The following is a 21850-nucleotide window of genomic DNA, read 5'->3' on the forward strand; positions in this document are numbered from 1 at the left end:
GGCTGTGGTTTTGAAAAAGTGCGCACGTACACAAACAGGAAAGCTTACACGCGCTGGTAGGGCCAAAGAGGCGGCTGAAACATGTTTGAAATGCCTAAAAACGGCCTGTAATAGTAGTTAACCCATAGAACTTCGGTGATTAGATTAATTAAATCACGAATGATTAGGTTATTCAATTTATGGATTGTATGGTCAGTATCTAGTACAGGCCTGTGTTTCCCAACTGCTTGCATCTTAGAAGAGTTATTTCTTTAGTATAAAGTTACTGTCTCTGAGTGCCTGGTGCTGGGAGTATCGTAAATAGAAATGGAACTATTATCCTTGTTCAGGAGAGCTGCAAACAACCCAGAATAGAGGACAAACTGACCACTGCCTATAAAATTGAACGTATTTATATACTCCTCATCCGGTTTTCCTATTTACTTTTACTGTATAACGCTTTTTCCTTCTTTATTTTATGGTTTGTCTGCCCATACCCCACTAGATGTAAACTTAAGGAGTGCGAGTATTGTCTGTTTTGTTCACTGCTGTGTATCCCAAGTGCCTAGGATGATGCCTGATAAATACCAAAGGCTCAGTAAATATATGTTGAATGAAAGAAATGGTTATATGTGGATACCAACAGTGCATAAAACGCAGGAGGAGACTAATGTAGAATGCTATACCAGTACCACTATTTGTAAAATTTGCATCCATCTGTATTTTCTGCTTGCAAAGTTTGTTACCATTAAGAAAGTCTAATAAAACCTACTCTCCCAGAGCTATTGCATGGATTAAATAGCTAATACATGTAAAAATACTTTGTTCAGTAAAGTACTAGTCAAATGCTAGTTATATTTTCAAATAAAAAGTTTGTGCTTTTTTTTTTTTTTAAACAATCACAAGCATAAACAGAAATCCTCTCAGGTTATCTCTATATATAATTAGAAACAGTGCACACGAATTCATGTATTACTTGTATGATAAAACCTTAGGTCTCAAGCAACAATTTGCTTTCCTATAGTAAACGTGTTGTTTATGTTGACCTGGCCTCTTTTTCCCCAGCCTTTGGTAAAGGCACTCCAAATTTCTTAAAAGAAACCATCCTTCCACTACTCCAGATCTTTGTAGTTTGGATAGAAAGTCCCAAACCTAGCAAAAACCCTTAGGACATAGGGAGGGACTTATGACCCAATGAGAGCTGGTAATATAGCCCTTACACTGCATCAGGCACTATTTTAGGCATCCTACAAATATTAGCAACTTTAAATCTCATAGCAACCCAGTAGTAGAAACTATTGTGGTGGTTGTTCAGTTGCTAAGTTGTATCTGACTCTTCGGGACCCCCATGGACTGCAGCATGCCAGGCTTCCCTGTCCTTCCAACTCATGTCCATTGCTCAAACTCATGTCCATCGAGTCGGTGATGCCATCCAGCCATCTGATCCTCTGTTGTCCTCTTCTCTTTCCCTCAATCTTTCCCAGCATTAGTATCTTTTACAATGAGTCAGCTCTTTGCATCAGGTTGCCAAAGAATTACAGCTACAGCTTCAGCTTCAGCATCATTCCTTCCAATGAATATTCCGGGTTGATTTCCTTTGGCATTGACAGGTTTGATCCCCTTTCTGTCCAAGGGACCCACTAGAGTCTTCTCCAATACCACAGTTCAAAACCATCAGTTCTTCAGGACTCAGCCTTCTTTATGGTCCAACTCTCACATCCATACGTGACTACTGGAAGAACCATAGCTTTGATTAGATGGACCTTTGTCAGCAAAGTAATGTCTCTGCTTTTTAATATGCTGTCTAGGTTTGTCAGGGCTTTTCTTCCAAGGATGAAACGTCTTTTAATTTCGTGGCTGCAGTCATTGTCCACAGTGATTTTGGAGCCCAAGAAAATAAAATTTGTCACTGTTTCCACTTTTTCTGTATCTATTTGCTGTGAAGTGATGGGACCAGAACTATTGTGATACAGATGGAAAAAAGCTAAGGCTTGAAGAGGTGAAATAAGATTATAGGAATAGTAGATAATTGATGAAGCCAACCTAGTTAATGAGTCCATGCTTTCAAACTTTACACTATGTGCTTCATGAAGAAAAATGCTTAAAGAGGAAGGGCAGGAGAACTCTTCCTTCTTCCACTGAACTCTAGGAGGATTTAAACTTAGAGCTAGTGGAGAGAAAATGAAACCAACACAGAAGGAAGCAGGGATAAGCTGACAACATCATTTGAAATCATGGATTCAGCCATTCTTTAGGCCAGTTATCCTTCTGGGACTTCCTTGGTGGCACCGTGGGTAAGAATGCATCTGCCAATGCAGGGGACACAGGTTTGAGCCCTAGATGGGGAAGATCCCCAAAGAAGGAAATGGCAACCCATCCCAGTGCTCCTGCCCAGAAAATCCCTCGGACAGAAGAGCCTGGTGGTCTGTAGTCCATGGGGTTGCAAAAGATCCAGGTACAACTTGGCATCTAAACAGCAACACAACAACATGCTTCTAGGCTTCTCGGTTTGTAAGCCAATAAATTCGTTTTCCTAAATCAGTTTGAATTGAATGTCCCAGCCTTTCAACAGAAAGAGCCCTAAATAATGCACTCATATATCACTTGTAGGGCTTCCCAGGTGGCACAGTGAATCAAGAATCTGTCTGCAATGCAGGAGACACAGATTCAATTCCTGCGTTGGGAAGATCCCCTGGAGGACGGCATAGCAACCCACTCCAGTATTCTTGCCTGGAGAATCTCGTGGACAGAGGAGCCTGGTGGGCTACAGTCCATAGCATCACAAACCGGCGAACAGGCAGACACCACTGAAGCGACAGAGCACGCATGCACACATCACTTGTCATGGACAGGCCAAGCTATTCATATGTAATGACCCTCAACCCCAACCGGAGGGGCCCCTGCTGAGGAATGCAGCTGAAGATAATTTGGATATTGCTAATTGTATTGTGTGAGCTTCCCTGGCGGCTCAGATGGTAAAGGGTCTGCCTGCAAAGGGGAGACCGGGAGACCGGGGTTCAATCCCTAGGTTGGGAAGATCTCCTGGGGAAGGAAATAGCAACCCACTCCAGTATTGTGTATTACGTGGACTTCCCAGGTGGCTCAGTGGCAAAGAATCTGCCTGCCAGTGCAGGAGACGCAGGAAGCCCAGGTTCAATCCCTGTGTTGAGAAGATCCCCTAGAGTAGAAAATGGCAACCCTCTCCAGCATTCCTGCCTGAAAAATTCCAAGGACAGCGGAGCTTGGTAGGCTGCAGTCCATGGGGTTGCAAAGAGACATGACTGAGCATGCACACAATTTCATTATGTACATTGTGGCGCTATTCCTATTACCATATTTGAGCCAAATTGTCAGCAAAATATCAGATGCCTTATGAAAAGAACATACTTTAGCTGAACCAAGCAGATCATCTGAGGAATTTAAACTCAAGATCAATGAATTGATAGCAAAAGAAAAATGCAGTGATAGGTGAGATAGTAGGTGAATTATGTCAAAAACAGAAGGTCACTAGAATAGGTACATTTGTGCCTTGGATTGAGAGGAGGAAATTATTGGAACTCATATCAAGGCATCTGAGTTGTCATCAGAGCTGCTGGAACTAAGATGGTGTCCTGGCGAAGGTCCTATATGATTGTTATCCGTTTCTCACATAGTTTCCATGTTAGACACAGTTCCTTCAAGGAAGGGACCATGTGTTTATTCACCTTTAAATGGCTAAGCTATATATGTCAATATTTAAAAATCACAGCATGTCTTTAAAAACAGGAAAATAGTTTTAAACAGCCAGGTATCAAGCAGTTTGTCTCTACATCTCTGCCTGGAGCTCCAATTTAGGCTACTTTGTCATCAAGATTTAGACTTTATGTGAATTCAAACTGCTGTCAATTGGCATTATTAAAATATTTATATAATTATAGAAGATAGGCATATTGTGTTAGGTCATCTAAAATTAATTATCGAAAAAGTAATAGCATTGGGTAAAAGAGGAAATAAGTATAAAAAAGGGCAGTTTTCCATATGAAATGGTAATCTGGTGGCTCAGTTCAGTTCAGTCGCTCAGTTGTGTCTGACTCTCTGAGACCCCATGAATTGGAGCACGCCAGGCCTCCCAAAGGCTGCCTCAGTTGGCAAAAAAAATCTGCCTGCAATGCTTGGAGACTCGGATTCAATCCCTAGGTCGGGAAGATCCCCTGGAGAAGGGACTGACAACCCACTCCAGTATTCTTGCCTGGAGAATCCCATGGATAGAGGAGCCTGGCAGGCTACAGTCCGTGGGGTCGCAAAGAGTCAGACACGACTGAGCAACTAACACACACCATGTGAAATGATGAATTAGATTATTCTTTGGGCTATGAAGAAGAGATAGTCATGAGACTTCCCTGGTGGTCCAGTGGCTAAGAATCTGCCTTGCAATGCCAAAGACGTGGGTTCTGTCCCTGTTCAGGGAACTAAGATCTCACATACTGCAGAGCAACTGAGCCTGCATACTGCAACTACTGAGCACGTGCAGCAGAACTAGAGAGTCCCTGCACTTCAATGAAGGACCCTACATGACTCAAACAAGACCCAAGGCAGCCAAATAGTTAAAAAAAAAAGAGAGAGAGAGAGATAAGTAGCTTTGAAAACTGGAGGATCTGTTAAAGTGTAACAGTAGAAGAAATATGCAAAGTATTAGTACTGGCACTTAGGCTAGCCTGAGAATCTGGTGAAGTCAGGGAAGTCTTCCAGGAGGAAGTATTATCCTGAGCTATGTTTAAGGGCCGAGATCTGATAGATAGAATGCCTGATGAACTATGGAATGAGGTTCGTGACATTGTACAGGAGGCAGGGATCAAGACCATCCCCATGGAAAAGAAATGCAAAAAAGCAAAATGGCTGTCTGGGGAGGCCTTACAAATAGCTGTGAAAAGAATAGAAGCAAAAAGCAAAGGAAGGAAAGATATAAGCACCTGAATGCAGAGTTTCAAAGAATAGCAGGAAGAGATAAGAAAGCCTTCTTCAGCGATCAAGGCAAAGAAATAGAGGAAAAGAACAGAATGGGAAAGAATAGAGATCTCTTCAAGAAAATTAGAGATACCAAGGGAACATTTCATGCAAAGATGGGCTCAATAAAGGACAGAAATGGTGTGGACCTAACAGAAGCAAAAGATATTAAGAAGAGGTGGCAAGAATACACAGAAGAACTGTACAAAAAAGATCTTCACGACCCAGATAATCACGATGGTGTGATCACTCATCTAGAGCCAGGCATCCTGGAATGTGAAGTCAAGTGGGCCTTGGAAAGCATCGCTACGAACAAAGCTAGTGGAGGTGATGGAATTCCAGTTGAGCTGTTTCAAATCCTGAAAGATGATGCTGTGAAAGTGCTGCACTCAATATGCCAGCAAATTTGGAAAACTCAACAGTGGCCACAGGACTGGAAAAGGCCAGTTTTCATTCCAATCCCAAAGAAAGGCAATGCCAAAGAATGCTCAAACTACCGCACAATTGCACTCATCTCACATGCTAGTAAAGTAATGCTCAAAATTCTCCAAGCCAGGCTTCAGCAATACGTGAACCGTGAACTTCCTGATGTTCAAGCTGGTTTTAGAAAAGGCAGAGGAACCAGTGACTAAATTGCCAACATCCGCTGGATCATGGGAAAAGCAAGAGAGTTCCAGAAAAACATCTATTTCTGCTTTATTGACTATGCCAAAGCCTTTGACTCTGTGGATCACAATAAACTGTGGAAAATTCTGAAAGAGATGGGAATACCAGACCACCTGACCTGCCTCTTGAGAAATCTGTATGCAGGTCAGCAAGCAGCAGTTAGAACTGGACATGGAACAACAGACTGGTTCCAAATAGGAAAAGGAGTACGTCAAGGCTGTATATTGTCACCCTGCTCCTTTCACTTCTATGCAGAGTACATCATGAGAAACGCTGGACTGGAAGAAACACAAGCTGGAATCAAGATTGCTGGGAGGAATATCAATCACCTCAGATATGCAGATGACACCACCCTTATGGCAGAAAGTGAAGAGGAACTCAAAAGCCTCTTGATGAAAGTGAAAGACGAGAGTGAAAAAGTTGGCCTAAAGCTCAACATTCAGAAAACGAAGATCATGGCATCTGCTCCCATCACTTCATGGGAAATAGATGGGGAAACAGTGGAAACAGTGTCAGACTTTTTTGTTTTGGGCTCCAAAATCACTGCAGATGATGACTGCAGCCATGAGATTAAAAGACGCTTACTCCTTGGAAGAAAAGTCATGACCAACCTAGATAGTACATTCAAAAGCAGAGACATTACTTTGCCGACTAATTTCTTTATGAAATTAGACTCAGACTCACATCCAGGAAGTCAGTTGATGAATAAGATATAAAAACTGCTTCCTTTTATTAGTAATCATAGAAAAGCTATTACCATAGTGAGGTATCATTTTAAAGTCATTTCATTTGTAAAAAATAAGGAGTCTAATAATACAAGAATGTAGAATAACAGGAACACTTAGGGATTGCTGGTGAAACTGTACATTGGCACAACTATTTTGGCATAACCTAGAAAAATAAAGCATGTGCTTCGCCTAAGAATCAGCAGTTCAGTTTCTAATTTCATAAAGAAACTTGTGTATATACAGCGGTACACATGTTCAAGAATGTCCATGGCACCATTGTTCATAAAGGAAAAAACAATGGAAAGTGTTCACATGGTTGACAGAAGAATAAATATTTTCAAAATTTACATAATGAGCGTTGTATAAAGATACAATGAATAAACTACAGTTACATACACGAAGTGTTGAGTCCAAGAAGTCATAGAACTGTGTGTTGTCCGATACCATTAATATAAAGATTAAAAAATTATATAAGTAAGCAACTATTGTTTAAGAAACACATATATGTGGTAAACTATACTTTAAGAAAATTAATTAAAAATTCAAGGTAAAGCCTTCCCTGGTGGTTCAGTGGTAAAGAATCTGTCTGCCAATGCAGGAGACACGGGTTCTATCCCTGATCTGGAGAGATTCCACACGCGTCAGAGCAACTAAGCGCTTGCGCCACAACTATTAAACCTGTGCTCATGAGCCTGGCACCACAACTACTGAGACTGTGCTGCAAATACTGAAGCCCATATGCCCTAGAATCCGAGCTCCACAACAAGAGAAGTCACCCCAATGAGAAGCCCACACAGAGCTACTGGAGAGTAGCCCCTACTTAGCACAACTAGAGAAAAGCCCACAGCGCAAAACCAAAATTAAATAAATAAATTAAATTATCTTAAAAAATAATTCAGAGTAGGGGTTATCTCTTGGAATTGCTATTCCTCTTTTGGAAAAAGCAAAGGTGGAGATTGGAAAAGAGCATATAAGTATCCTCAATGATTTTGATAATATTCTAGTATGTAAATTCATTGTTGGGTTTAATGATTTTAATTTTATTATTATGCTTTACAGTTTACATGTGCACTACATATATTTTCAACATAGCAAATATTACATATATTTTAGCTTAGAAATAAATTACACAAGCACATCTACATATACAACACTTATGGTTCATTTATTTTGCTTTTAAAATTTTTACATGAATAGAATCATACAGTTTTTCAACATTTATTCATTAATAGGGTTTTTTTTGTATTGGTATATAGAAATCTGCCTCATTTTTAAAACTGCTCTGTTTTATTCCATAATAGAGGTGTGCCATAGTGTCTGAACTAGAAAGCTTTCAGAAACAAGAAACAAACAACTCAGAGTAGCTTAACCAGTAAGGAAATGTATTGGCCCATTCAGCAGAAAGACTAAATAGGCTGCCTTTCAGGACTATCCAGAACTTTAATAATCTTATCAAGAATGAGGTTCTTCTGTCTTTGTTCTTTTTTACCTCCCTGCTCTACCATTTACAATGTGGGCCTTGCTCTAAGGCTAACTTCCCTCATGGTCATAGTGTGGCTACTCTGAGTCCATCAATTCAGTTCAGTTCAGTCACTCAGTAGTGTCTGACTCTTTGGAACCCATGAATCGCAGCACGCCAGGCCTCCCTGTCCATCACCAACTCCCAGAGTTCACTCAGACTCACGTCCATCGACTCAGTGATGCCATCCAGCCATCTCATCCTCTGCCATCCCCTTCTCCTCCTGCCCCCAATCCCTCCCAGCATCAGAGTCTTTTCCAATGAGTCAACTCTTCTCATGAGGTGGCCAAAGTACTGGAGCTTCAGCTTTAGCATCATTCCTTCCAAAGAAATCCCAGGGCCGATCTCCTTCAGAATGGACTGGTTGGATCTCCTTGCAGTCCAAGGGACTCTCAAGAGTCTTCTCCAACACCACAGTTCAAAAGCATCAATTCTTCTGTGCTCAGCTTTCTTCACCATCCAACTCTAACATCCATACATGACCACTGGAAAAACTATAGCCTTGACTAGACGGACCTTAGTCGGCAAAGTAATGTCTCTGCTTTTGAATGTGCTATCTAGGTTGGTCATAACTTTTCTTCCAAGGAGTAAGCGTCTTTTAATCTCATGGCTGCAGTCATCATCTGCAGTGATTTTGGAGCCCCCCCAAAAATAAAGTCTGACACTGTTTCCACTGTTTCCCCATCTATTTCCCATGAAGTGATGGGAGCAGATGCCATGATCTTCGTTTTCTAAATGTTGAGCTTTAGGCCAACTTTTTCACTCTCGTCTTTCACTTTCATCAAGAGGCTTTTGAGTTCCTCTTCACTTTCTGCCATAAGGGTGGTGTCATCTGCATATCTGAGGTGATTGATATTCCTCCCAGCAATCTTGATTCCAGCTTGTGTTTCTTCCAGTCCAGCGTTTCTCATGATGTACTCTGCATAGAAGTGAAAGGAGCAGGGTGACAATATACAGCCTTGACGTACTCCTTTTCCTATTTGGAACCAGTCTGTTGTTCCATGTCCAGTTCTAACTGCTGCTTGCTGACCTGCATACAGATTTCTCAAGAGGCAGGTCAGGTGGTCTGGTATTCCCATCTCTTTCAGAATTTTCCACAGTTTATTGTGATCCACAGAGTCAAAGGCTTTGGCATAGTCAATAAAGCAGAAATAGATGTTTTTCTGGAACTCTCTTGCTTTTCCCATGATCCAGCGGATGTTGGCAATTTAGTCACTGGTTCCTCTGCCTTTTCTAAAACCAGCTTGAACATCAGGAAGTTCACGGTTCACGTATTGCTGAAGCCTGGCTTGGAGAATTTTGAGCATTACTTTACTAGCATGTGAGATGAGTGCAATTGTGCGGTAGTTTGAGCATTCTTTGGCATTGCCTTTCTTTGGGATTGGAATGAAAACTGGCCTTTTCCAGTCCTGTGGCCACTGTTGAGTTTTCCAAATTTGCTGGCATATTGAGTGCAGCACTTTCACAGCATCATCTTTCAGGATTTGAAACAGCTCAACTGGAATTCCATCACCTCCACTAGCTTTGTTCGTAGCGATGCTTTCCAAGGCCCACTTGACTTCACATTCCAGGATGCCTGGCTCTAGATGAGTGATCACACCATCGTGATTATCTGGGTCGTGAAGATCTTTTTTGTACAGTTCTTCTGTGTATTCTTGCCACCTCTTCTTAATATCTTTTGCTTCTGTTAGGTCCACACCATTTCTGTCCTTTATTGAGCCCATCTTTGCATGAAATGTTCCCTTGGTATCTCTAATTTTCTTGAAGAGATCTCTATTCTTTCCCATTCTGTTCTTTTCCTCTATTTCTTTGCCTTGATCGCTGAAGAAGGCTTTCTTATCTCTTCCTGCTATTCTTTGGAACTCTGCATTCAGATGCTTATATCTTTCCTTTTCTCCTTTGCTTTTTGCTTCTCTTCTTTTCACAGCTATTTGTAAGGCCTCCCCAGACAGCCATTTTGCTTTTTTGCATTTCTTTTCCATAAGGTTGGTGTCATCTGCATATCTGCATATCTGAGGTGATTGATATTCCTCCCGGCAATCTCCCTATGGGGATGATCTTGATCCCTGTCTCCTGTGCAATGTCACGAACCTCATTCCATAGTTCATCAGGCACTCTATCTATCAGATCTAGGCCCTTAAATCTATTTCTCACTTCCACTGTATAATCATAAGGGATTTGATTTAGGTCACACCTGAATGGTCTAGCGATTTTCCCTGCTTTCTTCAATTTAAGTCTGAATTTGGTAATAAGGAGTTCATGATCTGAGCCACAGTCGGCTCTTGGTCTTGTTTTTGCTGGCTGTATAGAGCTTCTCCATCTTTGGCTGCAAATTTCGGTGTTGACCATCTGGTGATGTCCATATGTAGGGTCTTCTCTTGTGTTGTTGGAAGATGGTGTTTGCTATGACCAGTACATTTTCTTGGCAAAACTCTGTTAGTCTTTGCCCTGCTTCATTCCACATTCCAAGGCCAAATTTGCCTGTTACCCCTGTTTCTTGACTTCCAACTTTTGCAGTCCAGTCCCCTATGCTGCCCCGTGTCTGAGGTCGGGGGCGACAGCCAAGAGGACCCACCCCACGTCTGAGGCCAGGTCTGAGGCCAGGTGCGGCAGCTGGGAGGAGCCACACCACGTCCAAGGAGCGGTGGCTGTGCGGGCGCGGGAGGGCCTAGAAGAGCTATCCCACCTTGAAGGTCAGGAAGGGCAGCAGTGAGGAGATACCCCTCATCCAAGGTAAGAAGCAGCGGCTGCACTTTGCTGGAGCAGCCGTGAAGAGATACCCCACGTCGAAGGTAAGAGAAGCCCAAGTAAGATGGTAGGTGTTGCAAGAGGGCATCAGAGGGAAGACACACTGAAACCATACTCACAGAAAACTAGTCAATCTGATCACACTAGGACCACAGCCTTGTCTAACTCAATGAAACTAAGCCATGCCCTTGGGGCAACCCAAGACAGACGGGTCATGGTGGAGAGGTCTGACACAATGTGGTCCACTGGACAAGGGAATGGCAAACCACTTCAGTATTCTTGCCTTGAAAATGGCATGAACAGTATGAAAAGGCAAAATGATAGTATACTGAAAGAGGAATCTCCAGGTCAGTAGGTGCCCAATATGCTACTGGAGATCAGTGGAGAAATAACTCCAGAAAGAATGAAGGGTTAGAGCCAAAGCAAAAACAATACCCAGCTGTGGATGTGACTGGTGATAGAAGCAAGATCCGATGCTGTAAAGAGCAATATTGCATAGGAATCTGGAATGTCAGGTCCATGAATCAAGGCAAACTGGAAGTGGTCAAACAAGAGATGGCAAGAGTGAATGTCGACATTCTAGGAATCAGGGAACTAAAATGGACTGAAATGGGTGAATTTAACTCAGATGACCATTATATCTACTACTACGGGCAGAAATCCCTCAGAAGAAATGGAGTAGCCATCATGGCCAGCAAAAGAGTCCGAAATGCAGTACTTGGATGCAATCTCAAAAATGACAGAATGATCTCTGAGGCCATCATTGAGTTAAATTCAGTTCAGTCATTCAGTTGTGTCCAACTCTTTGCCACTGTGGTCCCTGTCCACACCAACTCCTGGAGTTTGCTCAAACTTATGTCCATCGAATCAGTGATGCCATCCAACCATCACATCCTCTGTCATCCCCTTCTCCTCTTGCCTTCAGTGGTTCCCAGCATCAGGATCTTTTCCCGTGAGTCAAATCTTCGCATCAGGTGGCCAAAGGATTGGAGTTACAGCCACAGCATCAGTCCTTCCAGTGGATATTCAGGACTGGTTTAGGACTGACTGGTTTGATCTCCTTGCAGTCCAAGGGACTCTCAAGAGTCTTCTTCAACACCACAGTTCAAAAGCATCTTTTTTAATCATCTTTTAATTTCACGGCTGCAGTCACGATCTGCAGTGTTTTTGGAGCCCCCCAAAATAGAGTCTCTCACTGTTTCCATTGTCTCCCTATCTATTTGCCATGAAGTATTGGGACCGGATGCTAAAATCTTAGTTTTTTGAATATTGAATTTTAAGATAATTTTTTCACTCTCCTCTTGAGGCTCTTCAGTTCCTCTTCACTTTCTGTCAAAAGGGTGGTGTCATCTGCATATCTGAAGTTACTGATATTTGTCCCGGTAATCTTGACTGCAGCTTGTGCTTCATCCAGCCCAGCATTTCTCATGATGTACTCTGCATAGCAGTTAAATAAACAGAGTGACAATATACAGCCTTGACGTACTCCTTTCCCGATTTAGAACTAGTCTGTTGTCCCATGTCAGGTGCTAACTCTTTCCTCTTGACCTGCGTACAGATTTCTCAGGAGGCAGGTCAGGTGGTCTGGTATTCCCATCTCTTGAAGAATTTTCTACACAATTTTTAATTAAAGAGAAAGTATCAGAGGATTTCAGAAATTCTTTTTTAAAAAAAATCTGATTGGAGTCTAGCTGATTTACAATGTTGTGTTCATTTCTGCTGTACAGCAAAGTAATTCAGTTATATGCATTTTTTTCATATTCCTTTCCATTATGGTCTATCACAGGATATTGCATATAATTCCTTGGGCTATACAATAGGACCTTGTCATTTATTTATCTTATGTATAATAGTTTGCATCTACTAATCCCAAACTACCAATCCTTCCCTTTGCATCACCTCCACCTCGGGCAACCACAGTCTATTCTCTACGTCTGTTAATCTGTTTCTGTTTCATAGATATTTTCATTACTATTGTATTTTACATTTCATATATAAGTCATGTCATATGGTATTTGTTGTCCTCTTTCTCATTTACTTCACTTAGTGTGATAATCTCTAGATCCTTGCAAGTTCCTGCAAATGACATTATTTTATTCTTTTTTTAAGGATGAGTAATATTTCATTAAAAGATGCTTGCTCCTTTGAAGAAAAGCTATGACCAACCTAGACAGCATATTAAAAAGCAGAGACATTACATTGCCAACAAATGTCCATCTAGTCAATGCTATGGTTTTTCCAGTAGTCATGTATGGATGTGAGAGTTGGACTATAAAGAAAGCTGAGCGCTGAAGAATTGATGCTTTTGAACTGTGGTGTTGGAGGAGACACATAAGAGTCTCTTGGACTACAAGGTGATCCAACCAGTCCATCCTAAAGGAAATCAGTCCTGAATATTCATTGGAATAACTGATGCTGAAGCTGAAACTCCAATAATTTGGCCACCTGATGGGAAGAACTGATTCATTTGAAAAGACCCTGATGCTGGGAAAGAGTGAAGGCAGGTGGAGAAGGGGATGACAGAGGATGAGATGGTTGGATGGGATTACCGACTCAATGGACATGAGTTTGAGTAAACTTCGGGAGTTGGCGATGGACAGGGAAGCCTGGCATACTGCAATCCATGGGGTCACAAAGAATTGGATGCGACTGTGTGACTGAACTGAACTGAATATTTCCGTTATATATGTAATGGAAATATATACATATACCACATCCTCCACCAGTTTTGTTCATAGTAATGCTTCATAAGGCCTCCTTGACTTCACACTCCAGGATGTCTGGCTCTAGGTGGGTTATTACACCCTTGTTCTTGCCACTTTTTAATATCTTCTGCTTCTACTAGGTTCATACAATTTCTGTCCTTTACTGAGCTTATCTTTACATGAAATGTTCCCTTGTTATCTCTAATTTTCTTGAACAGACCTCTAGTCTTTCCCATTGTATTGTTTTCCTCTATTTCTTTGCATTGTTCACTTAAGACTTTCTTATATTTCCTTGCTATTCTTTGGAACTCTGCATTCAGTTCAGTTCAGTTCAGTCACTCAGTCATGTCCGACTCTTTGTGACCCCATGAATTGCAGCACACCAGGCCTCCCTGTCCATCACCAACTCCCAGAGTTCACTCAGACTTATGTCCATCGAGTCAGTGATGCCATCCAGCCATCTCATCCTCTGTCGTCCCTTCAGATGGGTATATCTTTCCTTTTCTCCTTTGCCTTTTACTTCTCTTCTTTTCTTAGCTATTTGTAAGGCACAAAGCTAGTGCAGGTGACGGAATTCCATCGGAGCTATTTCAAGTTCTAAAGCTTATTTAACTTATATTCAGAGTACATCATGTGAAATGCCAGGCTAGATGAAACACAAGCTGGAGTCAAGATTGCAGGGAGAAATATCAACATCAGATATGCAGATGACACCACCCTTATGGCAGGAAACAAAGAGGAACTAAGGAGTCTCTTGATGAAAGAGGAGAGTGAAAAAGCTGGCTTAAAACTCAGCATTCAAAAAACTAAGATCATGGCATCCAGTGCTACCACTTCATTGCAAATAGATGGGGAAACAATGGAAACAGTGACAGACTTTATTTTGGGGGGCTCCAAAATCACTGCAGGTGGTGACTGCAGCCATGAAATTAAAAGACACTCGCTCCTTGGAGGAAAAGCTATGATCAACCTAGGCAGTATATTAAGAAGCAGAGACATTACTTTGCCAACAAAGGTCCGTCTAGTCAAAGCTATTGTTTTTCCAGTAACCATGCGTGGATGTGAGACCTGGACCATAAGAAAAGCTGATCACTGAAGAATTGATGCTTTTTAACTGTGGTGTTGAAGAAGACTCTTGAGAGTCCCTTGGACTGCAAGGAGATCAAACCAGTCAATCCTAAACCAGTCCTAAATATCCACTGGAAGGACTGATGCGGTGACTGTAACTCCAATCCTTTGGCCACCTGATGCGATTTGACTCATTGGAAAAGATCTTGATGCGGGAACGACTGAAGGCAAGAGGAGAAGGGGATGACAGAGGATGTGATGGTTGGATGGCATCACTGATTCGATGGACATAAGTTTGAGCAAACTCCAGGAGTTGGTGTAGACAGGGAAGCCTGACGTTCTGTAGATCATGGGGTCACAATGAGTTGGATACGACTAGCTACTAAACAACGACAACAGCAATACCACATCCTCTTTACCATTAATCTGTCAATGGACATTTAGCCAACATGTGTTGCCTATTGTTAATAGTTCTGGTAAGAACACAGGGGTACATGTATCTTTTCAAATTATGGTTTTATCAGGGTATGTGCCCAGGAATGGGGAGTTTTGAATCTTATGGCAAATCTAGTGTTTTGAGGAAAATCCTTACTGTTTACCATAGTTCAGTTCAGTTCAGTCGCTCAGTTGTGTCTGACTCTTTGTGACCCCATGAATCGCAGCACACCAGGCCTCCCTGTCCATCACCAACTCCCGAAGTTCACTCAGACTCACGTCCATCGAGTCAGGCATGCCATCCAGCCATCTCATCCTCTGTCGTCCCCTTCTCCTCCTGCCCCCAATCCCTCCCAGAATCAGAGTCTTTTCCAATGAGTCAACTCTTCACATGAGGTGGCCAAAGTACTGGAGTTTCAGCTTTAGCATCATTCCTTCCAAAGAAATCCCAGGGCCGATCTCCTTCAGAATGGACTGGTTGGATCTCCTTGCAGTCCAAGGGACTCTCAAGAGTCTTCTCCAACACCACGGTTCAAAAGCATCAATTCTTTGGTGCTCAGCTTTGTTCACAATCCAACTCTCACATCCGTACATGACTACTGGAAAAACTATAGCCTTGACTAGACGGACCTTTGTTGACAAATAATGCCTGTGCTTTTAACTATGCTGTCTAGGTTGGTCATAACTTTCCTTCCAAAAGTAAGCATATTCTAATTTCAAGGCTGTAATCACCATCTGCAGTGATTTTGGAGTCCCCAAAATAGTCAGCCACTGTTTCCACTGTTTCCCCATCTATTTCCCATGAAGTGATGGGACCAGATGCCATGATCTTAGTTTTCTGAATGTTGAGCTTTAAACCAACTTTTTCATTCTCCGAGGATCTTTAGTTCCTCTTCATTTTCTGCCATAAGGGTGGTGTCATATGCATATCTGAGGTGATTGATATCTCTCCCGGCAATCTTGATTCCAGCTTGTTCTTCTTCCAGCCCAGCGTTTCTCATGATGTACTCTGCATAGAAGTGAAAGGAGCAGGGTGACAATATACAGCCTTGACGTACTCCTTTTCCTATTTGGAACCAGTCTGTTTTTCCATGTCCAGTTCTAACTGTTGCTTCCTGACCTGCATACAGATTTCTCAAGAGGCAGGTCAGGTGGTCTGGTATTCCCATCTCTTTCAGAATTTTCCATAGTTTATCGTGATCCACAGAGTCAAAGGCTTTGCCATAGTCAATAAAGCAGAAATAGATGTTTTTCTGGAACTCTCTTGCTTTTTCCATGATCCAGTGGATGTTGGCAATTTGATCTCTGGTTCCTCTGCCTTTTCTAAAACCAGCTTGAACATCTGGAAGTTTACAGTTCATGTATTGCTGAAGCCTGGTTTGGAGAATTTTGCTAGAATTTTACTAGCATGTGAGATGGGTGCAATTGTGTGGTAGTTTAAGCATTCTTTAGCATTGTCTTTACATACATTTGCTTTAATTATAGACAATGACATTTAATTTAGTTTAAGTTACATTTCCATGACTTTCTCCAGTGAAGGTGATTATCTCATCCTGCAACTCTTATCTGAACCTGTTCCCCACCAATCAAATAAAACTACATCTACTTTTTTACTCCTCTCATATTTAATACCTCTGCCTATTACCTTTTTTCCTTTTGACTACACCACACTGCTTGTGGGATCTCACTTCCCTGACTGGGGATTGAATCCAGGTCACAGCAGTGAAAGTGCGAAATCCTAACCACTAGACCACCAGGGAACTCCCTGACCACTGCCTTTAACAATTCCTTCTTCCTTGGTGTCTATGTCCCAGGTTCTTCCTCCTACAAAGCTGCTTCCTCCTTCTCAGTCTCCTCTGAATGGTCCTCTTCTTATTCTTACATCTTAAAATGTTGTTCATCCTCAGAGTCCTGTTGCAGGCCTTCCTCCCTTCTTACTCTAAGTGATTCCACGGCTGACTCATCTGCTCTTAGCGCTTCAACAATGAGTCTACATATATAGATCTATCCTCCCATCTGTGTCTGTAGCCTAGATAATCTGAGCTCCCTTCTCTTATTGGCCAGCTATCTACCAAATGTCTCTATTAGGATATTTCCTGGGCACCTCAAACCCAACTTAGGCAACACTACACTTAATATCATCATCTGTGTTTTTTTGCTTTGGTTTGTGTTAAAATTCACATACAATTCACAATTTTAAACATTCTTAAGTCTACAATTCAGTGGCTTTTTTAGTGCATTCACAATGTTATGCAACAATCACCACTAATTCCAGAACTTTTCATCCCTTCAAATAAAATTCTGTACATTAAGCAGTCACTCTCACTCTCCACAGCCCTGAAAACCACTACTCGGAATCTTGTTTCTATGGATTTACCTATTCTGGGCACTTCTTATGAACAGAATCATAGAATATGATTTGTCTGACTTGTTCATTCCCAGATGGTGCAATGGTAAAGAATCCACCTGCCAAGCAGGAGACCCAGGTTCCATCCCTGGGTAAGAAAAATCCCCTGGAGGAGGAAATGGCAACCCACCTCAGCATTCTTGCCTGGGAAATCCCATGGACCAAGGAATCTGGCAGGCTACAATCCATGGGGTCACAAGAGGGTTGTACATGACTGAGTGACTTAAGAACAACAACATCTTTCACTTAACATGCTGTGAAGGTTCATCCATTTGAACCATGTGCTGCTGCTGCTGCTGCTTCTAAGTCGCTTCAGTCGTGTCCAACGTGAAAGTACCTCATTCCTTTTTATGGCTGAATAACATGCTGTTGTATGGATATGCCAGGTTTGATTTATCCACTTATTAGTTGATGGACATTTGAATTATTTTCATTGTTAATAATGGTACAATGCACATTTGTATGCAAATTTTGTTTGAACATATGTTTTCCATTCTCTTGAATGTTGTCTCTGGGAATGGAATTATGGAATTATATGGTAGCCCTATGTTTAACTTTTGAAGGAAATACCAAACTGTTTTCGATAGCAGCTGCACCATTTTACATTCCCACTAACAATGTTTGAGGATTTCAGTTGCTAATATTTGTAATTCTGGATTTTTTCCCCTAGTTATACCAGTCCTAGTGGATGTGAAGTGATAGCTCACTGGGGTTTTGGTTTGCATTTCTGTAGTGAGCATCTAGGGCTTGCTTGGTGGCTCAGATGGTAAAGAATCTGCCTGCAGTGTGGGCAATGGCACCCCACTCCAGTACTCTTGCCTGGAAAATCCCATGGATGGAGGAGCCTGGTGGGCTGCAGTCCATGGGGTCGCTGAGAGTCAAACATGACTGAACGACTTCACTTTCACTTTTCCCTTTCATGCATTGCAGAAGAAAATGGAAACCCACTCCAGTGTTCCTGCCTGGAGAATCCCAGGGACGGGGCAGCCTGGTGGGTTGCCATCTATGGGGTCGCACAGAGTCGGACACGACTGAAGCGACTTAGCAGCAGCAGCAGCAGCAGCAGTGTGGGAGACCTGGGTTCAGTCCCTGGGTTGGGAAGATCCCTTGGAGGAGGGCATGATAACCCACTTCAGTATTCTTGCCTTGGGAAATCCCATAGACAGAGGAGCCTGGCAAGCTCAGTCGTGTCCAACTCCTCCTCCTCAGAGGAGCCATGGGTTTGCAAAGAGTTGGACACGACTGACTAAGCACAATGAGTATCTATCCATGTGCTTTTTGCCCATACATGTATCATTTTTCTCTAGTCTTTTTAGACTAGAGAAATGTCTATTTACATTTTTAGCTCTTTTTAAATTATTTGACTTCCTATTATTAAGTTTTAAGAATTCTTTATGTATTATGAATATTCGACTCATCAGTTCATTTCAGTTGCTCAGTCGCGTCCGACTCTTTGCAGCATGCCAGGCCTCCCTGTCCATCACCAACCCCCATAGTTTACTCAAACTCATGTCCATTGAGTTGGTGATGCCATCCAACCATCTCATCCTCTGTCATCCCCTTCTCCTCCTGCCTTCAATCTTTCCCAGCATCAGGGTCTTTTCAAATGAATCAGTTCTTCCCATCAGGTGGCCAAAGTATTGGCGTTTCAGCTTCAGCATCAGTCATTCCAATGAATATTCAGGACTGATTTCCTTTAGGATGGACTGGTTGGATCTCCTTGCAGTCCAAAGGACTCTCAAGAGTCTTCTCCAACACCATAGTTCAAAAGCATCAATTCTTCAGTGCACAGCTTTCTTTATAGTCAGACTCTCACATCCATCCCTGACTACTAGAAAAACCATAGCTTTGACTAGATGGACCTTTTTTGGCAAAGTAATGTCTCTGCTTTTAAATATACTGTCTAGTTTGGTAATAACTTTTCTTCCAAGGAGCAAGCCTCTTTTAATTTCATAGCTGCAGTCACCATCTGCAGTGATTTTGGAGCCCCCCAAAATAAAGTCTGTCACTGTTTCCATTATTTCCTCGTCTATTTGCCATGAGGTAATGAGGCCAGATTCCATAATCCTAGTTTTCTGAATGTTGAGCTTTAAGCCAGCTTTTTCACTGTCTTCTTTCACTTTCATCAAGAGGCTCTTGAGTTCCTCTTCGCTTTCTGCCGTAGGTGTGGTACCATCTGCATAGCTGAGGTTATTGATATTTCTCCCGGCAATCTTCATTCCAGTTTGTGCTTCATCCAGTCCAGCATTTCTGATGATGTACTCTGCATATAAGTTAAATAAGCAGGGTGACAATATACAGCCGTGATGTACTCCTTTCCCTATATGGAACCAGTCTGTTGTTCCATGTCCATTTCTAACTGTTGTTTCTTGACCTACATAGAGATTTCTTAGGCGGCAGGTCAAGTAGTCTGGTATTCCCACCTCTTTAAGAATTTTCCACAGATGTATGATTTACAACTATTTTTTTTCCTATTCTGCAGATTGTCTTTTCACTTGCTTTATAGCATCCTTTGATGCACAAAATTTTTAATTTTGATGAAGTCCATTGTACCCTTTGTTTGTTCGTGCTTTTTGATCATCATTGAAAACTGTTGCGAACTGAAACTGTTGCCAAATCTAAGGTGTCTTAGTGTGTTCAGGCTGCTACAGCAAAATTCCACAGACTGGAGAGCATTATGAACAGCAGAAATTTAATGGCCACAGTTCTGGAGGCTAGAAGTCAAAATCAGAGTGCCAGCAGGGCCAGGTGAGAGCACTCTTCCTAGTTGACTCACATGGCAGAAAAGGACTAGAAAGATGTGTGGGATCTCTTCTATAACAGCACTAATCCCATTCATGAGGGCTCCCCGCTCATGACCTAATCACCTCCCAAAGGCCCTAATCACCTCCCAAATAATAATATTATTAATATTCTATTAATATCATCACCTTTGGGGATTACGATTTCAGCAGATAAATTTTGGAGGGACATAAACATTCAGATACTAGCAGAAGGTCATGTGGATATATACCTGTATTTTTACTTTTTTTTTTTTTGGTGATGCTGTGGGTCTTGTGAGATCTTAGTTCCCCAACCAACAATTGAACCTGGGCCCATGGGAGTGAAAGCTCTAAATCTTAACCATTGGATCACCAGAGCACTCCTTTTATACATATACATATATATATACATTGGGGTTGCACTGGCCTTTGTTGCTGCATGCCAGCTTTCTCTCGTTGTCAAGAGCAGGGGCTCCTCTTCATTGTGATGCACGGGCTTCACATTGCAGTGGCTTCTCTTGTTGTGGAGCACCAGCTCTAGGCATGTGGGATTCATCACGTGAGCTCAATAGTTGTTTCTCGTGGGCTCTAGAGCACAGGCTCAGTAGTTGTAGCCCGTGGGCTTAGTTGCTTCACGGCATGTGGTATCTTCCAGGACCAGGAATGGAACCCATACACCCTACATTGGTAGGTGGGTTCTTTTAACCACTAGACCACCAGGGAAGCCCCTCTGCGTTTAATAAAATGTCATTGTTTTATCTTTTACATTTACATCTTGGATTTGAGTTAATCCTTATATATGTTGTGGGGCAAAGATGTTTGGGATCTGACACCAAAAACAAAAGCAGCAAAAGCAAAAATAAACAAGTAGGACTACATCAAGCTAAACAATTTCTGCATAGCAAAAGAAACCATCCATGAAATAAAAAGGTAACCTGCTGAATGGGAGAAAATATTTTCAAGTCATGTATCTGATAAGCGGTTAATACACAAAATACAGAAGGAACTCATATAGCACAATAACAAAAACAAAAGATCCAGTTTAAAAACGGGCAGAATATATGAGTAGATGTATTTCCAAAGAAGACCTGCAGATAGCCAACAGGTACATGAAAATATGCTCATCTCTTATCATCAAGAAAATGCAAATCAAAACAATCTCACCATCACCTCACACTTGTTAGAGTGGCTATTATCAAAAACACAAGAGGTAAAAAAATATTTGTGAGGATATGGAGCAAAGAGAGTCCTTGTGCCCTGTTGGTGGGAATGTAAATCGCATAGTCACTATGGAAAGCAGTATGCAGTTTTCTAAAACAAAAGCAAAACTACCATAGGATGTAGCAATTCTACTTTGAGTATTTATAGGAAGAAAATGAAACCACTAATTCTAAAGAATATATGCCCCCCAGGTTCACTGCAGCATTGTTTACAATAGCCAAGCTATGGAGACAACCTAACTGTTCATTGACGGGTAAATAGATAAAAAAATATGTGAGAAACGTAAGTAATGGAATGTTATTCAGCCATACAATCAATGACATTTTGACACTTGTGACCACATGGATGGACCTTGAAGACCCTATGCTAGGTGAAATAAATCAGAGAAAGACAAACGTTGCATGCTCTCACTTTTATGTGAAAACAAACAAAAAAGAACAAAACCAAGCTCAAAAATCCAGGGAACAACAGATTGATGACTGCCAGAAGTGGAGGGAGGTTGAAGGGTGGGCAAATTGGGTGATGGGAGTCCAAAGAACAGACTTACAGCTATAAAATGAATACATCATGGGGATGTAATGTACAATATTGTGACTGTAGTCAATAATGCCGTATTGCATATTTGAAAG

The 21850-nt window shown here is 41.8% G+C and overlaps 1 non-coding gene across 1 annotated transcript; it reads right to left on the minus strand.

Moving 5' to 3' along the window:
- TRNAE-UUC lies at positions 16520-16591 on the minus strand. The gene has a single exon. It is a non-coding gene; the product is annotated as a tRNA-Glu (tRNA).

Source organism: Capra hircus, chromosome 10, assembly GCF_001704415.2.
Source record: "Capra hircus breed San Clemente chromosome 10, ASM170441v1, whole genome shotgun sequence".
In the NCBI taxonomy this organism is placed as follows: Eukaryota; Metazoa; Chordata; class Mammalia; order Artiodactyla; family Bovidae; genus Capra; species Capra hircus.